General features: G+C 41.4%; 1 long non-coding RNA gene across 1 annotated transcript; it reads left to right on the forward strand.

Annotated features, from left to right (window-relative positions):
* Positions 1-26,191, forward strand: LOC110016507. Its single transcript, XR_002291820.1, has 2 exons — positions 1-237; positions 25,611-26,191. It is a non-coding gene; the product is annotated as an uncharacterized LOC110016507 (long non-coding RNA).
* The last annotated feature ends 295 nt before the right edge of the window (positions 26,192-26,486 follow it).

Below are 26,486 nucleotides of genomic sequence, written 5' to 3' on the forward strand. Positions count from 1 at the left end.
TTGCATACATGTTGATACAGCAGTTAGTCGCCACTATTCCTGTTCCAGGACGAAACAGGAAGAGCCATCTGCCGCCTCTACAGGGGGTGGGACGCCTCCGTCCCACCCAGAAAAGCCGCCCGTTTGCCCGTGAGAGGGCATAATGAGGGTGCGGTCCCTCTTCGTCCCCCGCTGCCTGACTTCTGACACGCTCAAACGTCTGAACGCCCTCCTCTGAGTGCTGGGCTTAATCACAGGGTGAGGACTCTTGTTTTGGGTGATTACAGTCGCTTTTTCTGCTGTCATAATTGTCTGCGGCTCTTCTTGGGCATGGCAGGTAGGATTGTTTTCCCTCCCAGCACAAGTGATATTGCTGCTGGGGGGCCGTTAGAGGAGCCCCTCGCTGCTCTAATAGTGTGTCTCGGATTCCTCCCAGCAGGCGCTTCCTGCCTTTCTTTCTTCCTGGAACCAACAATTTCTGTTCTTCCAATAACCAGTCCTCTGTTTTTACAGGACTCAACGGGGAGAACTGCAATTTACCAGCAGCGCCTTCTCCTTTATTCACCAAAAATGTATCATATCTATAAGAAAAGTATGACTTAAAAAAACAGTGAATATTTTCCACGCAGTGTGGTAAATCAGCATGAACAGAGAGCGCTGGTTTCACAAGATGATGGCTGGTTTTTCATCTAAATCTGACTCTGCTCTGCATCCTCTAAGTGCTGAATGGACATTGATCAGTTTGGAGGAGCTTCAGTCAAAGGGAATCGTTTTTTTCTGTTGACTTTTGACTTCAAAAATCTACTTCAAACATTCTCAGAATCGACGCTTGAATTGAATTGACCTTAACTTCTATTACCTGCACATCTCTTTACATTTCACTGCTTGTGTTGAATATCAAATGTACATAAATATGAGCAGGACTACAAAGTACACATTACCAGCTTTACCGTTACTATCTTAATATTCGAAATGTACTTTCACTCTTTGCAAATTTGGAGTTTTTTGGCTTTTGATCGCTCTGTGACATTATTCTAATTATTATTTTTTTAAATACAGATTTAATGCAGGTTTCTGGATTCAGTCCAGAGTTGGATGAATGAGAATTTTCTCCAACTAAATGAAGCCAAAACTGAGGTTCTAGTCTGTGCTCCTGACAGTTGCCTCCCCCAGATCGTCCTGTGGTTCGGTCCACTCGCTTCCTCTATCAGGTCGTCTGTCAGGAACCTCCGGGTGACTCTAGACCCGGTTGACTCTCATGTCGGGTCGTTTGTTCGTTCTTGTTTTTATCATCTTGAACACATTTCCAAACTGAGTCCAATTGTGTCGTGTTCTGAGATGGAGATGCTCATTCACGCTTTTATATCTTCTCGTCTCGAATACTGCAACTCAATATTCTCATGTTTAAGCAGAAAGTCTCCAGAACGGCTCCAGGTTGTCCAGAACGCTGCTGCGAGACTTTTAACCGATTCATCTAAGTTTTCACACGTCTCCACATTGTTAATCCAGCTGCACTGACTCCCCATCCACTACCAAGTGCATTTAAAATCCTGGTTTTAACACACACAGCTCTTAATAACCAAGATCTAAGGTTATAGAAAAGACATTTTGCAGCCGTCCACTCCCAGCAGGTCCCTGAGGTCATGTGACCAGGGTCTGCTGGTCGTTAAAGACTAAAGGTCTTTGCAGCAGTGGCTCCATCCCCCTAGACCTCCATTCCTCTCAGCCTCAGATCTGCAGACTCAGTGTTTTCTTTAAAAAGCAGATAAAAACTATGTTTTCTGTGAAGCACTGTGTGATTTTTATCAAGAAAGGTGCTGTACAAATAAAGATTATTATTAATATTATTATTATTAGGCAAATTAGCAAAAACTAGAAGGAGCTGCATTTCCAGAAGAAAATATTACTGAAGGAAAATGAAACTTAAAGGGTAATAATTAGCAAAAAAGAAAAGAAAGAAATGATCAAAGTTGACAGTAAATAACAAAAAATGCATTTTCGTGAAAATGCCAGTATTGAACCAGCGAGCTTCTGCACCAAGGATTCCCCATGTATTTCAATGGAGGCAATCATCCTGGAAATCCTGGAATATCTTGAAAAGTTCAAGGATTTGAAGGAGCAAAAGTCATAGCTGGAAAAAGATGAAAGAGATGAACATTTGAATAGTTGAATAGTTAAAATAGCTGAAAAATTGTAGAAGGAGTTAAGCAGAAGAAAATGGTGGAAGATACTAGAATAAAGAAAGAAAAACAGGAAAACAATGGTTGAAGGATTTATAGTATTGAACCAATAAATCACCTAACTTCTCAACCGGGAACGGGTTAGTTTGGTTTAAAGTCACAACCTGAACCCTCAACGAACTCGGATAACCCGTAAAGATGCAGCTCCTGTACGGGTCAACCTCCACACGAGTGCCTGTGACCACAGGTGTTTCCTCAGTGAAGTGTTGAACGTGTCCATCCAGCAGGGACACCAGAAAAAAGCAAAACAACCTTCCGTGTGGTATCTGACAGTAAAGCTGAATATAACCAACAACAATGTTCACGTGGACCAAAGACCGACCCTCAAGTCCGGCTAAAAACCATCACCAGCAAGTCTGGACCTGAATGGAAAAACTGAAGAACCGATTCAACTCTGACTGTGGAAGAACCACCATCGAAAAACTGCATGAAAACCCACAAATACTCATTTATGCGACTAAAAACCTCCACTGGAACATCTACAGCAACAAAAATGTACCAACACAAAAGTCCTACCAGCCTGTTTCTACACACCGGGGAGGGGAGGGGGGGTAAAAACTGCTACCCAGCTTCATTGGGGCTTTTATCAAACCCAAAGTAACTTCTGGAACAAGACTTCATCAGGTTCATGAAGGCCGGGGGAGATAAACATTTCAAAGGTCTCAAGTTTAGAACTGTGAGGGAAAAAAGTTATCAGACAGTGAGGTTCCTGCTGCCGGCTGGAGTCACTTTCACTCTGTGCTATTTTTGATTTTTTTTTATTAAACGTCAAATGAAAATGTACAATTTTCAGATAAACTGTATTTACTCATTTCCGTATGCAAATGTGTCCATTAAAAGAGTCACGAGGGGGAAAATCCATTATTCTGTGGTGCCGCTGGCCGCCGCGCCCGTGGTCGTTGTTCGGGTCAAAGTTTCTGCCGCCGCCATTCCCTCCGCCGCGCTTTCATCACTCCCTCATTTACCAACTTACAACACTCACAATCACCCCATTTATTTCCATATAAATAAAGCACAGCAATTTAAAATGGGCAAGTTTCACGTGGACGCAGGGTAATCGGCAGAATTTCCACCACATATTTGGGGAAAAAGAAATCAGCAGCTGCCTGCTTGTTATTTTTTTCTACTATTCCGGACGTGTTTTGCATATTTTCTTTTCTTTGGAAGCTGTGACAAAGCTGAGACACATAGAATAGCTGTAATTACAGAACGCATGTTTGTGCAAGCAGTGACCAATTACATCTGATTATGGATTCACAAACTTGTTGTTTTTCCTGTTGGCCTTCATATGGGGGGGGGGCTCCTGAAACCCCCAACAGGAAGAGGGGGTGATTAAAAAAAAAGAACAGGCTCGTGTCCCATTAAGCTGCAGCCAAAAGGACCTCGCAAAGAACAAAGACGTCTTCTGTGGGGACTGGCTTATTCTAGTCCCTGTTTGCAAAGGCCGAGTCACGCATCTTCTGCAAATTGGACGAAGGAAAACGTGAATATACGTCAAAAATGTAAGTAAAAAGCTGTGGTTTTTTGATTTTCAAGGATGAATCAGGAATGAACCACGTTAAAACCACGGAAGAAGAATGAATAAACCACGCAAAGAACACGTAAACCAACATAGAACATGAACCGTGTGGGATGATTGTGCTGTTTAGATGCAATTCATCAGTGAATCGTGTCAATCACATGATTTGAACATGTGCCGTTTCTATACGTGATACATAAGTTATTCATTGGTGGTTCCTGCGTGAAAAGTCCCGTTAGACAAAACTGAATATACGTAAAGACCCGTCGTCCGAAACCCTCCACGGACATCTGCGGCCATCGACGAACGCAAGAAACACGTGTGCATTAACACGCGTGTATCACGAAAGACTGACATTTCATACTTGGACAAAATGTGAATAGTGGCTGTGAACGGTCTTTCATTAGATATCAGAGGCTGCTCCTCCGTGTCCCGTAGATGCGTATGGGGGATGTTTGGCCGGCACAATATATCGCAAATTTAAGCTGTGCAATATGCACATCGGAAAAGACGACAAAAATTGCAATACATGGTTATCCCAAATGTACTAAAACAGCGTTTGAAATAAGCGGCTATCCTGTTGTCTGAGACAACCAGATTTCACGGAGGACAACCAAAAATGAACCTGATGGTTGTCCGTGTGACAACCTGGTCTTTTATTCAATATTTTAGTATTTTTCGACTATTTTTCAAAGTTTTTGGGAAACCGACGTCCGACTTTTTAAGATGAAACCGAGTGTACACGAACGATGTCACATGACTTCCGAACGAACCGAGTACGCCCGAAGACATCGCAAAATGACAACATTGAACCTGCATGTCTTGTTTAAAAGATCAGGGATATTAGTCTTTACTGCTACTGCAGCGCAATGGAAACATGGTATCATTTACACATGTGTTTATTTGAAATAGATGTTATATCATATTATAACTTTTCATCACATATAAATATTACTTTATATTTGGAATACTCTACTAGTCCCAGTCCATACAAGTGTTCTAAATTATAAAAATACTCATTAGGTTACAGTGTTGGTTAATGTAATCAATTTTCTGATAGACTATAGGGTAAGATAAAGTATTTTCATTTGACCGTAACAGTATTTGATTTACATGTTAATACTTTGTGTAACCAGATGGTTCAATATTTAGTAAAATGTTTGTTTTAAATATTTAAAGAGTTTTTTAAATGTCCATCATAAGAGGCAGTTGATATTAGATGTATAGAAGAATTAAAGATGTAAGTACTGACATCTGAGTAGGTTTGGTTGCTGTTGAATGTTGGTATCGAAGGACAACCAAAAATTGGGGAGGACAACCAAATGTTACTTGCCATTTTTCCCCCCTTATTTCTAACGCTGCTAAAACAACCTTATGGCAGCTTGAATTGTTTAATGAATCAAATAAATCCCTTTATGCATTCGACCAATCGGATGGACGCCTTCACGTTGTTGACCAATCGGATGGAGCCCTTTTATGTCGGATGTTGGCTTCCCATGTAGACGAGGGTTAAGTCTTATTTAAATTGAACTGTTGCAGTGAAATGGATTTGATGTTTTTGGTAGTTTTTGCTATTTGTTCATGTATTGCAAGTTATATAGTCATCACAATACTGATCACTAATATTGCACATCACAAGTTTCCGTCATGTCGTGCAGCCCCTAGCAGACGTTTTTGTTGTCCAGAATGACAGAAACTCATCACAGCTCTGCAGAAACGATGGATCATCCAAGGAGGAGAGATGCCATCAACACACTTTGTCCTGTCTGCTTGTTGAATCAGGTGATTATCTCTGACAACCAAACAGGTCCTGATAGCTTCCCTCTTAGCTTCAGAGCCGCCGGATCACCTCTGGCAGCTCAATTTGTGGTTACTTTGAGAACGAGACAGTTTCTAGACGTGCGGAGCTCGGTTCTCCTTCTTCCTCTCCATCTTCTTCTTTGCAGCTGTCAGGAATAGGCTGTGCACGACTTTAGTTTTTGATGCTTTGTTGCTCGTCTTTGTGGAACTGGCAGCCTGTGCTGCATACAAATGTATCAGGTTTTTTGTCCAGACTACCTCAAAGGTAGCAAATGATTTGTCTGAGGCAGGAAAAGGGGATGTTATGACTCTCCTTAATGTAGTAAAACCTGCAGGACAGAATCAGAGGCAGTAATTGATAAACCTCAAGAAAGTTTTACTGGGAAGGTTAAAGAGAAAGAGAAAGATTCTTTTCTCTTCCTTCACCTGGTTTTAGGTGGACAGACGTGGTTAAGATTCTGCAGGACGGCAGAACGGACGGTTGCAAGTAGACGGGTGTCGTCCTCTGCTTCCAGGTTCCCTTACAAACGTGGAGGCGTGCGCTCAGTGTGAACTCACTCATTGAGTAGTAGGAAAAAGTGGGATTACTCTTCCTCTGAGAGGGCTTTTGGGATAATACCTGTTGCCTTTTTCCCAGCAGAAATTACTATTAGTCACAGAGTTGACGTAAACTCTCCGTTCCAAACGTGACGACCAAGAACATTCTGTAAGACTCAGGCTCAGATGCATTACATAGGCCCATCTTAAGCTCCTGGTATCCAGATCACTTCTACTGTCCACTGTGTTCTGACGACCCCGACCACACTGATCAGCAAAGTGACGGTTAACAGTTTGAATTGATTTGATTGGATTTGAAATGTTTTTGAAATGGCTAAAACAGTACAATCAGCAGTTATACATTCATACAAAGACGTATCAAATAGTTTGACATTAAATCAAAGATTGCTTGAAAGGGATGGGAAGGAAGTTAATTTATATAATCCCACCCCTGTTCTACTGTAACCATTTTATGACATGATTTATTATTATCTGGTTCATTACTTCTATCAGACAGAATTAAGAATCCTTAACTATCAATAAATCACATGGCAAAGACAAATTGCTTAGTTATTCATGTAAAATTTGACATAACTATTTTGGAAATCAGCATAGCAGATGCAGATCAGTTATCTAAAATATGTGTAAAATATATTTGCGTTCCTATTTCATTGGGATGTCTGAATCTACGGTTGAGTCTGAATTCCTGCCCTACTCACTCTATAGAGCGTTCACCATTTCGTAGTGCTGTCCAAATCTACAATTCCAAAATCCAGTGCCCTAGAAATTTCCCAGAAGTCTCTGCGAAAAACCAGTCTGCATCATTGCTCACTAGATCGGCGAATATAGACCACAATGCATTGCGTCTGAACAGGTGAGAAACTATTAGACATTAGATTTATTTCCACTTTTGAAGCCTGCATCCCACATTGACTGTTCAAGCATTCATGAAGGAACAACGTCATGATCTTTTTTTTTAATTTGATTCCATTGAAGACTTGGGAGGGCTTCACTGTTTTCTCCAGTTACCTTCAACCACCATCTGCTTGGCCGACCACCACTCCTCTTCCTGGCCTGTTGAGATTGAAGCTGGATGTCTCTGTTCCATTAAAAATACAGACGACACTTCACAGAGCCGGAACTCTAGGATAGCCCGGCTAACCTTCGCTAATTTGTCTCTGAGAGAGTCGACAGTCCGAATGCAGAAGGAAGTCCGACAGATTTCAGAACGGAGCAGCGGAGTCAAAGGCCCAGCAAGGGGTTTCACATTAGACGGGACTGCTATTAAAAGATATAAAACTTTTTTTTTTCCTTTGTTACTCCGTGGCCGTGAATTTGCAAAAGAACAGCGGACTCTCTGAAAAACAAATTCACCGCGTGAAAGAGGCTCTGAACCAGGTGAACAACAGAACAAATGGAAGCGATGGAGATAAAACTCAACAAGGACTACGACCATGTGGAGTTCAGTTAGTCCAGGGGTCTGCAACCGTCAACACCTGGGAGCCACAGAGACACAGACTTATGTTAATGCTACTACTATGAATAATATATATTTTTAAAAAGATTGTTTTTTAGTAAAAAATAAAACTGAGAAATGGCCTTTTTCCCTTACATGAAATAACTTTTGACAGAGGTTCACATGACTTTCTTTCTTAATAAAAGACATCCTGTACCACATAGGATCACCTCGATGCATTACTTCAGGGCTGGCCAAGCATGGTCCTCAAGAGGCTCAACCCTGTTTTCCAGCTCTCACTGGACTGCTTGATGCTTACTACTTAAATCAGTGTGTTCAGTCAATCAGTGTGTGGAATAACTTAAGTCAGCCAATCAGCAGCAAGCTGGTTAGTGAGAGCTGGAAAACAGGCAGGGTTGAGGCTCTTGAGGACCAGGTTTGACCAACCCTGCGATTAGTGTGATGCCATCAGAGAAAAAAAAAATAGTAAGAAGTTATTTTAACGGTGCATCTCAGCCCTGAAAATTGTAAATTAGAATATTTTTTTTAAACTATAAGTCGCTCTGGAGTATAAGTTGTTCTGGAGTATAAATAGCTCTGAACTATAAGTTGCTCTGGACTATAAATTGTTCTGGAGTATAAATCGCTCTGGAGTATAAGTCGCTCTGAACTATAAATTGTTCTGGAGTATAAGTTGTTCTGGAGTATAAATCGCTCTGGACTATGAGTTGTTCTGGAGTATAAGTTGTTCTGGAGTATAAATTGCTCTGGACTATAAGTTGTTCTGGAGTATAAGTCGCTCTGAACTATAAGTTGTTCAGGAGTATAAGTTGCTCTGGAGTATAAATCGCTCTGGACTATAAATTGTTCTGGAGTATAAGTCGCTCTGAACTATAAATTTTTCTGGAGTATAAGTTGCTCTGAACTATAAATTTTTCTAGAGTATAAGTCGCTCTGAACTATAAGTTGTTCTGGAGTATAAGTCGCTCTGAACTATAAGTTGTTCAGGAGTATAAGTTGCTCTGGAGTATAAATCGCTCTGGACTATAAATTGTTCTGGAGTATAAGTCGCTCTGGACTATAAGTTGTTCTGGAGTATAAGTCATTCTGGAGTATAAATCGCTCTGGAGTATAAGTCGCTCTGGAGTATAAATCGCTCTGGAGTATAAGTCGCTCTGGAGTATAAATCGCTCTGGAGTATAAGTCGCTCTGAACTATAAGTTGTTCCGGAGTATAAGTCATTCTGGAGTATAAATCGCTCTGGAGTATAAATCGCTCTGGAGTATAAATCGCTCTGGAGTATAAGTCGCTCTGGAGTATAAGTCGCTCTGAACTATAAGTTGTTCTGGAGTATAAGTTGCTCTGGACTATAAGATGTTCTGGAGTATAAGTCGCTCTGAACTATAAGTTGTTCTGGAGTATAAGTCGCTCTGAACTATAAGTTGTTCAGGAGTATAAGTTGCTCTGGAATATAAATCGCTCTGGAGTATAAATCGCTCTGGACTATAAATTGTTCTTGAGTATAAGTTGCTCTGAGCTATAAGTTGTTCTGGAGTATAAGTTGCTCTGGACTATAAGTTGTTCTGGAGTATAAGTTGCTCTGGACTACAAGTTGTTCTGGAGTATAAATCGCTCTGGAGTATAAATCACTCTGGACTATAAGTTGTTCTGGAGTATAAGTTGTTCTGGAGTATAAGTTGCTCTGGACTATAAGTTGTTCTGGAGTATAAGTCGCTCTGAACTATAAATTGTTCTGGAGTATAAGTTGCTCTGGACTATAAGATGTTCTGGAGTATAAGTCGCTCTGAACTATGAGTCGTTCAGGAGTATAAGTTGCTCTGGAGTATAAATCGCTCTGGACTACAAATTGTTCTGAAGTATAAGTCGCTCTGGACTATAAGTTGTTCTGGAGTATAAATCGCTCTGGAGTATAAGTCGCTTTGGAGTATAAGTCGCTCTGAACTATAAGTTGTTCTGGAGTATAAGTCGCTCTGAACTATAAGTTGTGCTGGAGTATAAGTCGCTTTTAACTATAAGTTGTTCTGGAGTATAATTCGCTCTAGAGTATAAATCACTCTGGAGTATAAGTCGCTCTAGACTATAAGTTGTTCTGGAGTATAAGTCGCTCTGGAGTATAAATCGCTCCGGAGTATAAGTCGCTCTGAACTATAAGTTGTTCTGGAGTATAAATTGCTCTGGACTATAAGTTGTTCTGGAGTATAAATCGCTCTGGAGTATAAATCGCTCTGGACTATAAGTTGTTCTGGAGTATAAGTCGCTCTGGAGTATAAATCGCTTCGGAGTATAAGTCGCTCTGAACTATAAGATGTTTCGGAGTATAAGTTGCTCTGGACTATAAGTTGTTCTGGAGTATAAGTCGCTTTGGAGCATAAATCGCTCTGGAGTATAAGTCGCTCTGAACTATAAGATGTTCCGGAGTATAAATCGCTCTGGACTATAAATCGCTTCGGAGTATAAGTCGCTCTGAACTATAAGTTGTTCTGGAGTATAAGTTGCTCTGGACTATAAGTTGTTCTGGAGTATAAGTCGCTCTGGAGCATAAATCGCTCTGGAGTATAAGTCGCTCTGAACTATAAGATGTTCCGGAGTATAAATCGCTCTGGACTATAAATTGTTCTGGAGTATAAGTCGCTCTGGACTATAAGTTGTTCTGGAGTATAAGTCGCTCTGGACTATAAGTTGTTCTGGAGTATAAGTCGCTCTGGAGCATAAATCGCTCTGGAGTATAAGTCGCTCTGAACTATAAGATGTTCCGGAGTATAAATCGCTCTGGACTATAAGTTGTTCTGGAGTATAAGTCGCTCTGGACTATAAGTTGTTCTGGAGTATAAGTCACTCTGGAGTATTAGTCCCAGCAGCCAAAAGAAGAAAAAGTCATACTTTCTGGACAAACATATTTTACAAAAAACGGGAACAAGGACCTTGCAATCTTGAAAAATACTCATTGGATAACAATAATAGACTGAATATACGCACAATTCGCTACCATAACTATATTCCATTTCATTAAACATCGGAGCAATCAAGTATAATGGCGCAACATCAGAGCCATTAAATAACTATAGCCTAAAGAACATGTTAACACAGGGAGGGGGGTATTTTTTTTACTTGTGGACCACAAAGGGTTCTAATATTTGTCAGGACCAAACCAGGAGCAGCTGTGTGGAGTCGGTGAGAGCTCAGGTGTTAAAGCGGTAAACAGGCTGCATATGCCCACCCCTGGGCTAATAGGTTCACTGAACTCTTTATATCACTTCAAAGCACTAAATTCCTTTAATTCTTCCTCCTCTGTGTTACATTGAAAAAAGTCTGCCATGCCCGCCATTAGACGGAACAATACCTGTTGTTCTTCTGTCTTGCTGTATGTAGCAAATACTGATACACACACCTACAGCGCCCTCTAGCACTTGTTGCTATTTTATTAAAAATGGCCCTTATCATATTTTTCGGACGATTGAGAAATCAATGGGAAATCCGCCTCATAATGTGGCGTGCCCTATGTTTGAATTCTGGTTAGGCTTACTGATCTCCAATTGGTTTTCTGTGGTACTCTGTCAATCTGTCAATCAAATCTGTCAAAATGTTTTATTTCAACTTCGAGGGATCTATGGACTTTTGGAGCATTATGGGTAGTGTAGTCAGGAGTGTTGCCTAAGATTCTTCAGGTCTGAATATAGAAAATAACATTTGACCTATCTGCTTTGTAGTCCAAATATTTGCTACTTTTTTTAAATTTAAAACATTTTTATTTGTCTTTTACCAGAGAGCGGTGTTGTAACTCCTGTGTCAGCTCGTGCTTTGGACTTCTGGAAGTCCGTTCTGATCAGATTCATGCTTTGATGCACAGAATCAAACCTATAGAGTTCTTTTTGGTTTTAAAGAAGTGACCGTTCACCACAAAGATACCGTCCTCACTTCCTTTGTCTTGTCCATGCCTAGATTTGCAGAAAATAAACTTAAAAGGAGATGTGAAGACATGGCCAGGTGGTGACAGCAGCTCATTGTAACATAATAGTAGGATAGCTTCTCATCGCTCCTGCTGAAATACCCGCCTGAACGCTGTCACAGTCCAACAAGTGATTATTTTCCTTCCCCTTCCAGCTCAGCACACAATGCCATCGCTTGTGATGAAACCATCAAACCTCCACAGACTCTTTGTTGTTAAAGGCCGAGGCGACATGAGAGGGGAGGCCGGTCCAGTCCTGCAGCCTTGTTGCGATTCTGGCAACACGCTCTTCCTCCTGTCTCTCTAATGAACCTGCCGCTTATTAGTCCCGTCACTAATGAGGCTATTCAGAATGATAAGCTTCCCCGGCATCCGTTAATGAACACATGCTAAATCTGCCGGGGCCTCGGCTAAGTACACATCGGGCTGGACGGCGGCGCGCGGAAGCACCTGCTCGCCACTGCAGCCTTCTGCTGTACCGCGGCGGCCGCCATAAATCCCTGCTCCGGCAGCGAAATGACTGTTTGCTCATGCAGAGGCACAGGTAAGAAGATGCATTAGGTTTGGCCAGGAGAGCAAGGCGTTAATGGTTCCACCGACGCAAATGAAGGAGCATTCGCTCTGCCAGACGCTTCTCTGCTCGAACTGTTGGACTTTTGGAATTTCCAGCTTGATGAAAGCTACAAGTCTAACATAAAAAATCTCAACCTGGAGCTCCAAATGTGGAAAGGTTACCGTCTTTTGCCCTAACCAGACCTTTATGCTCCTGTTTTTCAACAAATTATGCAAATCTAAGAAAGAGGGAAAGTTACTGATGTCATCATATTGTAATGGTTGCCACTACAGGTGGTGAATTGTTACAAAATCTAAAAAGTTGAGTCATTTCTATGCCTTGCTTTTAAAAAAAACAAGTGAAACTTATGTGAAAATGTAATAGATTCTGACTTTATTTAAAGCATTCACAAAGAAAGTATTGGAACCATGACACATTTTTAAAATAATGGTATATTTTAAGTCAAGTTTTTTTTTCTAAATGATAAAAGGTTCGGATTTTGACCTAAAAATCGGTTCTTAGTCATTTTTTTTTTAACAATATCAGTGACAGCTGCGGCAGAAGAGCTCTCCTCATGTGTCAAAGGATGTGTCACTTTTGTTTGTCACAATGCTGACAACTGTTTCTACTTCTGCACATCACGCATTCGGCTCTGAACGGGTTGTACATTTTGGTTTCTGTCTGAGCGTGAGATTGACAGAGCCCATAGGGCGCCGCGACGCGCTCTCTGCAGCTCATCGGCTCACAGCGACGACCTCCCCCACCTCTTCCACAGCTTTCTGCTGCTGCAAACTTCTCCTCCTGTCAGTTACTCCTCCAACACGGCGTCCGCCATCTGTGCTGGCTCGGGACATCTATTTGGACGCCTAATAGAAAGTCAGAACGTCGCGCAAGGTCCTTTGCATCTCGGCCAAGGCTGGTTCAGGAAAATAAAAGCGGCTGCAGGTTTTGGATGGAAGGAGGAATGACGAGAAGTCCCACGAAAGATCAATCTAACCCAGACTGGAGTTTCTGTTGTTGCTTCAATCAAAACATCTGAGGAAACACAGATCTGTACAAATCTGTAATAAATAAAGATTATTAAAGCTGCAAGCGGTATTACGTGGCCTGCAGGCGTTAACTGCCCTCGCGGCTCCCTCCTGACCCGCCCTCACACACGCCCCTCAATCGCCCCTTCTGCCCCTGCCACCCAGAAAAGCGTTTTTCTAAATGACGGCTTTACTTTAGGTTTTATCTCCATAGCAACCATTTTATTTTTTGGTCACTTAGGGATGACGAATAGGTCTACATCATTTTTAGAAGAATCATCAAAAGTAAATTTTTGGATTTCCTTGGCAACCATGTTATTTATTGCTTGTCAAATCGTTTCACTCAGCTTGAGCCAAGGATTCATGAATTAAATTTTTGCAATATTCCAGTAAAAAATGTGCGAGGAACAGGGGAACGCCACGCAAGCAGCTTCCTAATGATGCTCAAGGTTTTAGCAGGCGGTAGGTGGAAATCCCTAGAAGGAGTTTCAATGTTTAGATGCTACTAAAGGTTAATTCTTCTTCTTCTTTTTTTTTTACTTATATTCTATTTCAACTTTTTGCAACAGAGCATTACACGCAGTTGTCTCCATGGTTTCCTCAAAAATCAACCTAAATACATTAAGTACTATCAAACAATGTACACACAGGAAGTAGAATTATCACACTACTCTTCGTCTAAAATGGAAAAAATGAAATCCAAACATTTAGCATTTGACAAGCTGGAGGTATAATTAGGCTGATGACAGTAGCATTGGTTTTGCTGGGCCTCATCTTGGGTTAAAGGTTTGATGTCTTAGTAGGAAAGTTCTTCTTTCCATTTGAAAGAGTTCTCTTACTTTCTGGATCCATGTATCTAGAGAGGATGGCTCTGTCTTCATCCGTCTGATTGTAATGCATTTTAAACTGCTGTAGAAAGTACACTTAGAAGGTAAGATTCTGTCCGCCCTCGTAACTGTGCTGGGATGATACCATCCAGTCTCTTGGTATGGTTCCATTTCTTTTTAAATAAAAAAAAGTGCTGAGTTTTTGTGTATGTGACGGGAGCAACCTAGTTTCTGGAAGGCCAGTCCAGGACTGCAGCTGTGTCACACAGCCACTACGTACAGTTTACACAAAAGAAATTTCGTGATCCATGCATGATATTCTTAATTCATGCATGTTTCTTGCGTTCGTCGATGTGCGCTGATGTACGTCGAGGAGTTTGGCCGACGGGTCTTTACGGGAATCTGGTTTTGAGGTTTTTTTGGTCGGTTGAGAACTATGCAGTTTATGTGTACTTTATGTAGTTTGTACGCAATTATTACGTACGTCTTACGGAACTTTGTGTGATTTTTGTGAGATGCAAATTTTGTGTCTTTTCACGACCGTTCCACGTAAGGATGGGTACCGAGCCCCGGTATTGAACGAGCCCCAGGGCAACATTCTTCAAAACCGCAGTATCGTTAAAAATGTGACCTGAACGGTTCTGCTACCGGTACTGGAGAAGTGGCTTTTTTTTTGTGTCCCACAAGCGTTATCTGCCATATTTAAATCACAAAGTCAGTCAATTTTCCTTTACATAATGATGACATTAATTTCGCTATTCTCGCTGAAGAGGAGAGGTCTATCTGGCTATTTATGTGCACGGGGGGTGGGGCTGTTGTTCAGACAGTTCGTGGTGCGCGCGTACATACACACACACACAAGACAAGGCAGTGCACACACAGTCAGTGGTGATCTCATAGGGGAGATGTGAGCACCCCCCCAAAAAATTCATTTTATCTTCCTAGACTAAGAACACCCATTTCCGCGCAAAATGTATTACGTTTGCGTCAAGGAGCCCCTACCATCCTGTCACCTTGCTGCTACGATGACCGTCTGTGAACACGGTGCCGGGGGGGGGGGGTCGCACGCATGCGGGGCAAACAACAAACAGGTAGAGAGGGGGGCCTAAGATTTACCACTTATGGTTCCAGACCCGCAACAAACTAACGGCTCCTTCCTAATAATTAATAACTAATAATAGTTGTCATCCATAAAATTAATAAAATTTATTGGGTTTACTGGATTTAAAGAAAAGAAAATAGAGAGGAGTCTGCATCAATGTGAATTTGTTTTTCATCATCTCATTCATCTTAACTGTTTTGACAGAGAGAAAACTCTATTCAAGATTGTGGAAAATGGACAAAAGATCAGAGGAAACGTTACGCTCATAAAGAATAAAAATAATAAAAATAATTAAATAAATATATTCTGACAGTATTTTGAATCAATACAAGTATTGCCAAATGAGCAATCGTGATATATCGGCAAAAATGTTTTTTTCTAACACATCTAGTGTTGCGGCTCCCTGTGCTTTCATCAGTGGGAAACTGATCCAAATGGTTCTTTGAGAGGTTCAGATTGCCGACACCTGGTCTAACACATCCATGTGCATTCCAGGTTCGTATTGGAACATTATCATGTATAAAGTCAAATGTTTTGTTAAAAAAACAATGTTGTTGCATAATGAGGAAATACAACACTTTATGTTCTTAATTTGTTATTTGTTTATTTTTCGTCCTCAAAGTATCGATAAGAGTATCGTTAAAATACCGGATAAGCAGTATCAATAAGAGTAGTAGTACCGTTAAAACCTCAACGATACCCATCCCTAGTTCCACGTTGGTCTAACGGACTTTTCACACATGAACCCCCCATGTCTAACTTTTACATCACGTACGTCATGTTTAAATTACATTGTTGACGCACAAATCACTAATGACTTGCATATACAATAAACAGCGCAATAATCTCACACGGTTCAGGTTCTACGTTGGTTCACGTTTCCTTTTCGTGGTTTATTCGTATTTCGTCCGTGGTTTTAACGTGGTTCACATAAAGACCACGACTTTTCTCCCTTTGACCACGTAGATTTCCACACATGACCAGTTTTCATCCGTGCAGTATATACATAGTGGCTGTGTGTCACAAAAACAGGAAGCTTTACATTCAGTAAAGATCCAGAATTTATTACTAATGCAGGAAAACATAAACAATTATGATAAAAGATTTAATGAAGCATGAAACGTGTTTAATTCACACTTGAGTGTGAAGAGCGTATTAAAATATGCAGGAACAAAAATAGTTCACATTAACACTTCCTTAAGCATAGCCTCCATGTGGGCGGTGTTTGAAGTGACAACTTCACTCAATGCAAACTTTTAGACACATAAAAATGAAGGTTATTGAGGTTAATCAGCATGTTTTAAAAGTATAGATTGGTGTGATTCTTTCCAACATAACAGCTCAGAAACTTGTGAACTTTGAACACTTTAATCCCTTTTGATTCCAGCAGAAAAAAACAAAATAGATTAAAGGAAAATGAATCCAATCTGCTCCTCATTTTACTTTTGTTTAGATGGTTATTCGAACAGAATTATGTCTTAAAGATTCTCGTTTTTACTCCGTCCACCATAAAATACATTTCTATTGTACTTTAACAAGTCTTTTTTTATCTTTGAAATTCTGTTTTTGTTTAACTTCTTTGATGAAAACTGTTGCATCATTTTTAGACAAAATCTTTTTTAAATGAATAAAATAAACTATTTAGATCAGAATGATCTGGGATTTATGGATCCGAGTTGATTCTGGAAGAGGGTTCGCAAACGTTTAGATATCTACAGTCCTCATGGGTTTTTAAATAGTTTCATGAATTCAAAGCCTGTAGAAATGGGTCTGATTCACTACATTTGATAAAAAAAGGAGCCAACTTATATGACAGTTTTTAGCTTTTTCTTATTTTAGCCACTGTCCCGGCGGGGAATTGAACCTCTAACCAGCTGTTATCTGAAAGTGGCTGTAGAATAAAGCTGTGGGCGCTGCTGTACGCCTCTCCTACATCCCAGTGCAACAGAACCACAGACTTCAAAGCTCACAAAAACTCCTCAGAGTGGGAGTCCAGATGGTCTCTACTAGCGGTGTAGGAAAAAGTCGTTTCGGCGATATATCGTGATAGTTCATTTGGCGATACTTGTATATAGATCATTGGTCGACAATGGTCTGTATACAAGTATGCAGCATTCAACCCATTGTTTCCCTTTTTTCTTTCTTTATTCTAGTATCTTCCTTCATTGTTTGCTGCTTAACTCCTCCTACAATGTTTCAGCTATTTCAACCATCCAAATGTTCAGCTCTTTCAGCTTTTTCCAGCTACTTTTCAAGATATTCCAGGATTTCTGCCTCCATTGAAATACATGGGGAATCCTTGGCATTTTTCAATAAAATGTCTCTATTGTTGTGCTGTTTTCCCTTTATTTATGGTCAACTTTGGTCATTTCTTTCTCTATTTTTATGTATTTTTCAGCCAAATATTACCCTCTATGTTTCATTCTCATTCAGCAGTACAGGATTCAACCTGCATTTTCTTCTGGAAATGCAGCTCCTTCTAGTTATCAAGTATGTTCACTTCCTGTTGATATACATTGTTCTTTTCCTCCGGAGGACTTGCTGGATTTTTAATCAAAACCTGGTTAGCTTTGGTGGAGTTTTGGAGGTGTTTTTATGGCACACGGTCCAGCCTAAATGTATTGCATTTAAATATCCAACCATGTGTTTGTTATTCCTCTGTTTTTCACTTCTCCTGTAATTCATTCAGAGAAAACGAAACCCCTAAAGATGCTTTGAACATCACATAAAGTCTGTTGAGTTCCAGGATGATCAGGTTGGAAAGGAGACATGAACTGACAGAGGCTGTTTGGCCCTGAAAAGTCTTTAGTGTGGGTGTGCTGATAATGATGATGAGGAGGATGCAAGCACCAGCACTGTGACGAAGGAGGCTCCTCTGCCTCACCTCATTAACCTCCTCCAGAACATTTTTGGTTTTTACTTGAAGCTCTGCTGACCGTAGGAGCTCCTCAGCAGCAAACCTGTGTGTGTTTGTGTGTGTTTGTGTGTTGGTTTGTAAAGGCGACAGCAGAATCCGAGCGTCGGCTCTGATGTTCCCCGTGTTTTCATCTGACATTGTCTTTTAGAAAAGGTCGCCGTTCTCCACGCTCAGACTTCAAACAGACGTCAGCCAAATGCCGCGGTCGTGCGGCTGAAGCTGCAGGTGAAGGGAAGACCGTAAACATCAACGTCTCCTACAGAGTCGTCTTGGTTTTGGTCACAAACATTTGCATTTTTAAACGTTACATTAATATTTGCTGATCCCTGTTTTAAATACACAAACAAACAAAGATCTGCAAAGATCTTTAGAAAATATGCATCAATGCTTTCCTTCCAGAGAACATCTAAAACATGTTCAAAGGTGAAAAGAAGAAGCTTTTCTTAACCTTTATTGTAAAAAAACTATTAAAACAACAATAATTTGTATTGCTTTGAGTTTAAAGAGCCTTAAAACTACTATATGAATGCACAACAACCAGAAACATCCTAAACAATGATTGTTTTTATTAATAGATGTCTATACCTCAATATTAATGTTTTTTAAATTAGAAAAACTTATTTTGCCCTAATAACCTAAAGAAGATACTATTAGTATGTTTTATGTGGCCTGAAATTGGTTAGTAATTTATAGAAATTATGTTTTTTTTTCCAAAGTGACAGATTAATACAAAAATTGCTGCGGGGCTCAAACTTTTCCCCAAATAGATTTATGTTAAGAGTTTCAAAAAGTCTCTCTGCTAATTTACTTTAAAACACCAGGAATAATAAAATAAGGTGTGTTCATTCAGCTCTGCTGTTTATATTTAAAGGAAAACTTAGTTTTTTAATGAATATTTACGTCAAATGTAGATCATATTTGTTATTTTTTTATGTATTCAGCGGCTCATCTGACATAAAAGCTATTTATGGACAAAAATGTTTACATAGGGGTTTTACTTTTTTTTTATAGTTTAGTTTAAGATATTCTCTACATAAAACTGGCTGAGGAAACAATAACACAAATAGACTCCATTGAAGCTGGTTTTATAAATAAAGTTTTCATCTGAATTGGTTAGTTTGGAGATGAGAGACTTGGAAAAGTTTGTTGTTTAGTGAGGAACTCTGAGGTTTTTGAACCTACGACCCAAGTTTACCATGAAAGTTAAACAAAAGGGCGATAAGAAAAAAACAGAAATGAGGGCAAAAAATAGGAAGTAGATGCCAAAAATGAGGATTTAATCCAAATAAAATGTAAAAAAAAAGAATTGTAACTGTTTCTTACTGGTCTTTAACTTTGTATTTTGTTTAATAAAATGCTATTTAGAGAAAAACACAAAAATCCCTCAGAGGCTCAAACCGACTCTCTGCTTTGGCTGTAAATGTACATGCAGATCAATAACACCTGGTTATCACGGGTGCGGCATGGCGGGCGCCACGGCGGTTCCTTTCCTCCACGCCCGCGCACCTGTCACACGCATCATTTGGAAGGCAAACAGCTACCGCAGCCTCCCGACTTTAACGGCCCCGCAGTTCATCATCTGCCGCTTCCCGGACACCCAGGTTCATAAAGTGGGGGGGTCACAGAGGGGCGGGGGCCTGTAAAACCACGGGAACCTGTCCCAGCTGTTCTTCGTGAGAGCAAAGCATTCTGGGTCAATATAGGCTCAGGATCCGAGTTTTCCTGACAAATGCTAGCACGGTGATTCTATTTTAACCACTTTTATTGTGAAAGAGGACACGGAGGACCCCCTCCCTGCATGAGGGAAGCCCTAAACCGTCACAGGAAGCATCACTAATGCATGAAAACACGGAGGAAATCAGCATTCTGCGCTCGGCCACAAGCTGTTCTGGGGCAGCTGTTCAGACATAATGAATGTGTTCAGGACCTGATTTTATGTAAAGGGAATGCAGGGAAAAAATGAAGTTCACTTGACCTCAATATATCCCCCCCTCGCTCCTGAAAATTGCTTTTGCTTTGCTCCTTCCACTTGATATCTTTTTGCCAATCACACAGGAGCCCGCCAGTGTCCTCTGTGTCTGTGCACCGTCAGTGCTGCTGCTGCTGCAGAGGCGGCGGCGGCGGCTAAGATTGTGCTTAAGAGCGCCATGCACATGTGCCAGCTCAGCGGCTGTCACCTACAATTGTAGGGTGGGGGGCAGAGTATGAAAGGGAATCTTTTTTCTTTTGTGTGTGACACTTTTCAAGTTGCTAGAAAGGCAAAACGCCGTGGAGTGGCACTAAAACTCAAAGTGACGCTGCTGCCAATGAGGACGGGGCGCCTTAACTTCTGGACTTTATGGACGAGGCGACGGTTGGTTTTCTTTTTCTATTCAACTTCCAGTACAGGCTAAAAAAGTCTCCATGTTCCTCAGACAACAGTCAGGATTAACCTGCTGATATGTGGGGATAAAGAAGTTGACCGTATTTTTGCATACGTCACATTTTTGCACATTTGGGCGGGGGTGTGTGACTTGTATGTGATGTTTCTCATACGTTGGTATTTCTTCACTAATAACCGCTGGGTCTGTGTATCAGTATTAGCTTTTATACTCCACAGCGACTTATAGTGCAAAAAAACCTGGTCATTGATATTGAATCGAAGAATATTTATAGAAAAATCACAATTTGGTAATTGGATAGTTTTTGTCCTTAGCTTTACTGAACGAAATGTTTAATTGGTGGAATACTATAAATCCTTCAATTCATTGTTTGCCTGTTTATCTTCCTCCATTTTTTGCAGCTTAACTCCTACAATTGTTCAGCTGATTCAACCATCCAACTATTCAAATGTTCAGCTCTTTCACCTTTTTCCAGCTGTGACTTATGGTCCTTTAAATCCTTGACATTTTCAGGATATGCCAGGATTTTTGCCTCCATTGAAATAAATGGGGAATCCTTGGTTCAGAAGCTCGCTGGTTCGATACCCAGCTCAGGCATTTTTCACAAATATCTGCTGTGTTTATTGTGCTGTTTTCACTTTATTTACGGTCAACATTGATTATTTCTTTATTTCTTTTTTTCTACCAGTAATACTGCATTCAAACCTGCATTTTCTTCTGGAAATGCAGCTCCTTCTAGTTTTATTCACTTTTGGTATTTCATAACCAAATAAAGTAATTTTAGTCTGGAGATTTGGCTGAAAATGTTACTCCTATTAAGGCGTCACTGGACCTCACACAGCAGTCCTTCAGTCTAGAAGACCTGACCATTTCCTGCAGGATGGGAAGTCATTGGATTCACCACAAAAACAGTGACTGATGTTCCGTGGTCTGAGCTGGAACTAAACCAGACGCGCTGCTCACGACTCTCTGTTACCGTCTGAAGATCACAGATCTGGATGGGTCTGTTTGGAGTTTCTTTATGCACTTTTCATGGAACTGTTTGTATCTCAGTGTAAAGACGATGGCGTTAGAATCAGCATCTACAAACTGTATTCAGAGATTTTCAGCTACTAAACTACGGTGGCCCTAAAGTCCAAATCCCATCAACAAACCATCTGATGCAAAAACATACTAAAGATCACAACAACATTGGACAAAAATCAAAACTAATTATAAGAAAATAACATTATCCATCCATCCATCTTCCTCCGCTTATCCGGGACCGGGTCGCGGGGGCAGCAGACTGAGCAGAGATGCCCAGACTTCCCTCACCCCAGCCACTTCCTCCAGCTCCTCTGGGGGGACCCCGAGGCGTTCCCAGTCCAGCCGAGAGACGTAGTCTCTCCAGCGTGTCCTGGGTCTTCCCCGGGGCCTCCGCCTAGTGGGACATGCCCGGAACACCTCTCCAGGGAGGCGTCCAGGAGGCATCCGGACTAGATGCCCGAGCCACCCCAGCTGGCTCCTTTCGATGTGGAGCAGAAGCGGTTCTACTCCAAGCTCCCCGCGGGTGGCCGAGCTTCTCCCCCTATCTCTAAGGGAACGCCCAGCCACCCTACGGAGGAAGCTCATTTCAGCCGCTTGTATTTGGGACCTCGTTCTTTCGGTCATGACCCATAGCTCATGACCATAGGTGAGTACTGGAACGTAGATCGACCGGTAAATTGAGAGCTTTGCTTTTCGGCTCAGCCCTCTCTTCACCACGACGGACCGATAGAGCGACCGCATAACTACGGACGCCGGGCCGATCCGCCTGTCAATCTCACGCTCCGATCTTCCCTCAGTCGTGAACAAGACCCCAAGGTATTTAAACTCCTCCACCTGGGGCAAGGACACTCCACCCACCGAGAGATGGCAAGCTACCTTTCTCCGGTCAAGGACCATGGCCTCAGATTTAGCGGTGCTGACCCTCATCCCAGCCGCTTCACACTCGGCCGCAAACCGCCCCAATGCATGCTGGAGGTCCCGGCTCAATGAAGCCAACAGGACAACATCATCTGCAAAAAGCAGAGAGGAAATCCTGTGGTCCCCAAACCAGATCCCTTCCGGCCCCTGGCTGCGCCTAGAAATTCTGTCCATAAAAGCTATGAACAGAACCGGTGATAAAGGGCAGCCTTGCCGGAGTCCAACGTGGACCGGGAACAGGTCTGACTTACTGCCGGCTATGCGAACCAAGCTCCTACTCCGGTCGTACAGAGACCGGACAGCCCTCAGTAAGGCTCCCCGGACCCCATACTCCCAGAGCACCCCCCACAGGATGCCACGGGGGACACGGTCGAACGCCTTCTCCAAATCCACAAAACACATATGGACTGGATGAGCGAACTCCCACAATCCCTCCAGCACTCTAGATAGGGTGTAGAGCTGGTCCACTGTTCCACGACCAACGACCAGGACGGAAACCGCACTGTTGTTCCTGAATCCGAGGTTCGACTATCGGACGGACTCTCCTCTCCAGTACCCTGGCATAGACTTTCCCAAGTCTATGCCAGTCCAAGTCCAAATAACATTATATTTTCGCAAAACAACTAAAACAATGTTTTATAAATGTTTTTGGATAAATATTTAGGATAGTCTGTAGCATAAATGAGGTGCTTTATTATGTGTTTACTATATCTACCTTGTCTCATTTTACATTGTATTGTGCTGTACTTATTTGTTTGTCATTGTATTGTATTGTTCTGTACTTTCTTGTATTTTATTGTACTGTACTTTCTTGTATTGTAATGTACTTTCTAGTATTGTAATGTATATTACTTTCTTCTATTGTACTGTACTATACCATACTTTATTGTATTACATTGTATGGTATTGTATTAAATTGGTCTGGGTGAACACTCAATTCTGATTGGCTGCAGGCTGTCCATTAAGAAGGTCTGCAACCTTCAACACTTCAAAAGCCATTTGGGTCCATTTCTTTATAACTACACACAGGTTTTGATTTCCTTTTTCTTTTCTTCTTGTTGTTTGCCCTCGTTTGTTTCATAGTTTCGGAACTAGTTTCGGAAATCCTGGTTTTACTTGACCAGGATTTATCATTTAAGGCTCACATATCTCAGGCGTGTAGAACTGCCTTTTTTCACCTGCGGAATATTGCTAAGATCAGAAATATACTTTCTAAGAGTGATGCTGAAAAACTCATCCATGCATTTGTTACGTCTAGACTGGATTACTGTAACTCTTTGTTAGCAGCGTGTCCTAAGAGTTCCTTAAGAAGTCTCCAGCTTGTTCAGAACGCAGCTGCTAGATTGTTAGCAGGAACTAGCAGAAGAGATCACATCACTCCTGTGTTAGTTTCACTTCACTGGATCCCAGTTGATTCTAGAATCTAGTTCAAGATCCTCCTGTTAACCTATAAGGCCTTACATGGAATGACCCCATCCTATATTAAGGACCTCATAGTCCCTTACCATCCAATCAGAACACTTCACTCACTAAATGCAGGACTGCTTGTGGTTCCTAGAATTAGTAAAAGTACATTTGGAGGTAGAGCGTTTAGTCACCAAGCCCCTGTCTTATGGAATAAACTCCCAGCTCATGGAAGAGAGGCCGACTCAGTTTCTACATTCAAAGTTAGACTGAAAAACATTCCTCTTTGGACAGATTATTGTCAGACTAGTTAGTATTCAGAGATTATTTAACTTAATGTTAGTTTGTTTAAATTAAACTTAATAATAACTATTTCTTTTAAAAGGCTGCTAGAAGTTGAAGCTGGGGTAACTATGGTACACTGGGGTTCTGTCCTCTTTCCTGTTTTTACTTCTACCCTTCCTCTCCTCTATTCTTGATCATAATTTATCATTTATTTCTCCATGCCTCTGTTTGGTGCAGTGCGATTCATGTATTGTCCCTCTTTTCCTCTCCCCTCCTGGGGAGTGGGAGTGCTTCCAGACTCCAGTTGGCTCATCCGTGCTCCAGTTCCTGACCGTTTACCTCGCCTTTGCTCCTGCTCCTACACCTGGCTGTGGATCCTGCCTCTGGCTCATCTCTGGCTCGTCTCTGCTCTGTACCTGACCAAGTACCTCGTCTCTGCTCCTGCTCCTACACCTGGCTGTGGTTCCTGTCTCCGGCTCGACTCGCGCCTTTGACTGTCCCGACAACCACGGCTGGATGAAGCTCGTCTGCTGGACTTTTATATATGTAGTTGTAGATTTAGATAAGTGAATTCTTCTCTAAGAGTTCTGGTAAATCGCCTGTCCGTCCTGGGGGAGGATCCCTCCTTCATGTGGGCACCCCTGAGGTTTCTTCGTTTTTGCCGGAATCCGTTTTTTTGGGGAGTTTTTCCTTACCGCGAAGGGGGGTCTAAGGGCAGGGATGCCAGTATAGCTTAGTCAGTTTGTTAGTTCATTTTAGTATTTTTCTATTGAACTCTTTGTATTCGTGATCCTTTTGATTTCATGTTTTACTTTGAAGCCCATCGAGACGACCGTTGTTGTGATTTTGGGCTATACAAATAAAATTGAATTGAATTGAATTGAATTGAAGATCTGATAGTGACTGTCTAAGAGAACCATCCCGATTTTAGAGTGGATTTTATTTTTATCTGAGTTACATTTTTTGTTTTAGAGTAAAAGAACCCAAAGACGGTTCTGTGTCCTGTGCAGGCTTAATTTCCCCAGGCTACACATGTAAAAGATTTTGAGATTTAATTGCTGATATTTGATTTAAAATGTCTTTAGTTGGTTTGTGACCATGGCACGACAGGATTATATCTGTTCATTTCTGATAATGGAGCTCCGATAGAGATCCATTAAGTATTAGATATGAGAGGTGGGGCCATAGGGCTATAGAAGTGTCTCTCAAGCAGATATACTTTAATGTATTCAATAAATATGTATAAATCTATGTTTAACATTCATTTACAGTAGAGCATTTCTATATGTTCTAATAAATCTGTGAATGCTTCCCTACATGGGTTGAATTTCTTCAATTTGAATGTTTTTCTGAGATGATCATTCATGACGATGTTCTTGTTCGGTTCCTCTTCAAACACATTTAAATTCTAAAGCGCCTCAATGTGCATCCATGTTAGTTTATTAGAAATGTAATTATTAATCCAGCCTTACCAAAGCCAGCAGGTTATTTACATATGAATACAAACAAAGAAGCCGTGGATGGTTGTAACCACATTTAAGGTCCCTTAAGAAATCCCTCTTTGAATAGAGCAGAGCGGCTAAAAGCCAAACTTAGAGAAAAGTCGGCGGCCGGATAATACGTTTGCCCTAAAATGATAAACGTTTTATCTTTAGCTTTCTGTCTTTATAGGAGGATGGATGGAGGGATGACATCAGAGGACTATGCAGAAGACGAGCCCGGACGACCTGCTCCAAGTGTCCGTAACACGCCGGGGTGGCCGTACTTTAGACCGTGGAGTCCTAAGACGGATGGCGTTCTGCCTGCCAAAGCGCAGCGCCGGCTCAGGCCGAGTGCTGAGGCAAGCAGCTTCCAGCCCTGAAGGATGAGCGCTTCGTTCGCCACCGCCGACTGGCTAATGTCCCGTTTCCAACACCTTAGTCTGAGACTGACTGCGTGAAGACGGGGAACAGAACTCCAAACGGACCCCCCCTCATCTTTCTGGGTGTTCTAACCAAGCTGTCCCTGAAAGCATCACTGTGACATTCAGTCTCTCCTGATTTAAGGAGCATTTTTACAACCACAGCAGCAAACAGGTTTACAAAATAAAAGCTCACCAACTAGAAAGGGAAGATTTTATGATATCATGAATTAGCAATAAACTACAAATATAGTACAAGAAAAAAACAACATCTTAAAATAAAAGGATTATCTTTACTAGATTTCAAAAGGCATTGGTAAAACCTTTGATGTATTTACACTCATTTATCATTTATTTATTTATTTTTTAACTTGTCCTGTCCAACAGCTGGGCAGACAGATGAGAGCTGAGGGCCTCTTGTGTTGGACATATTTTACTTTAACAAGAGGGGTTATTAATCTTCAGACAAACCAAAGGTATGTCTGAATAAACCCCTTTTGTAATTGAGGCCAAACTTTATTAATTTCAATCATGTCTGAAAATCTTTGGTGTTGGACCGGACGGAAAAGGAAAGAGGGGAAGAAGAGGGAGGGACGCTAGAGAGAGGGGGGGTAGGGGGTGATAATAGGAGGGGAAGGGGGATAAGA

This window comes from Oryzias latipes, chromosome 2, assembly GCF_002234675.1.
Source record: "Oryzias latipes chromosome 2, ASM223467v1".
Classification (NCBI taxonomy): Eukaryota; Metazoa; Chordata; class Actinopteri; order Beloniformes; family Adrianichthyidae; genus Oryzias; species Oryzias latipes.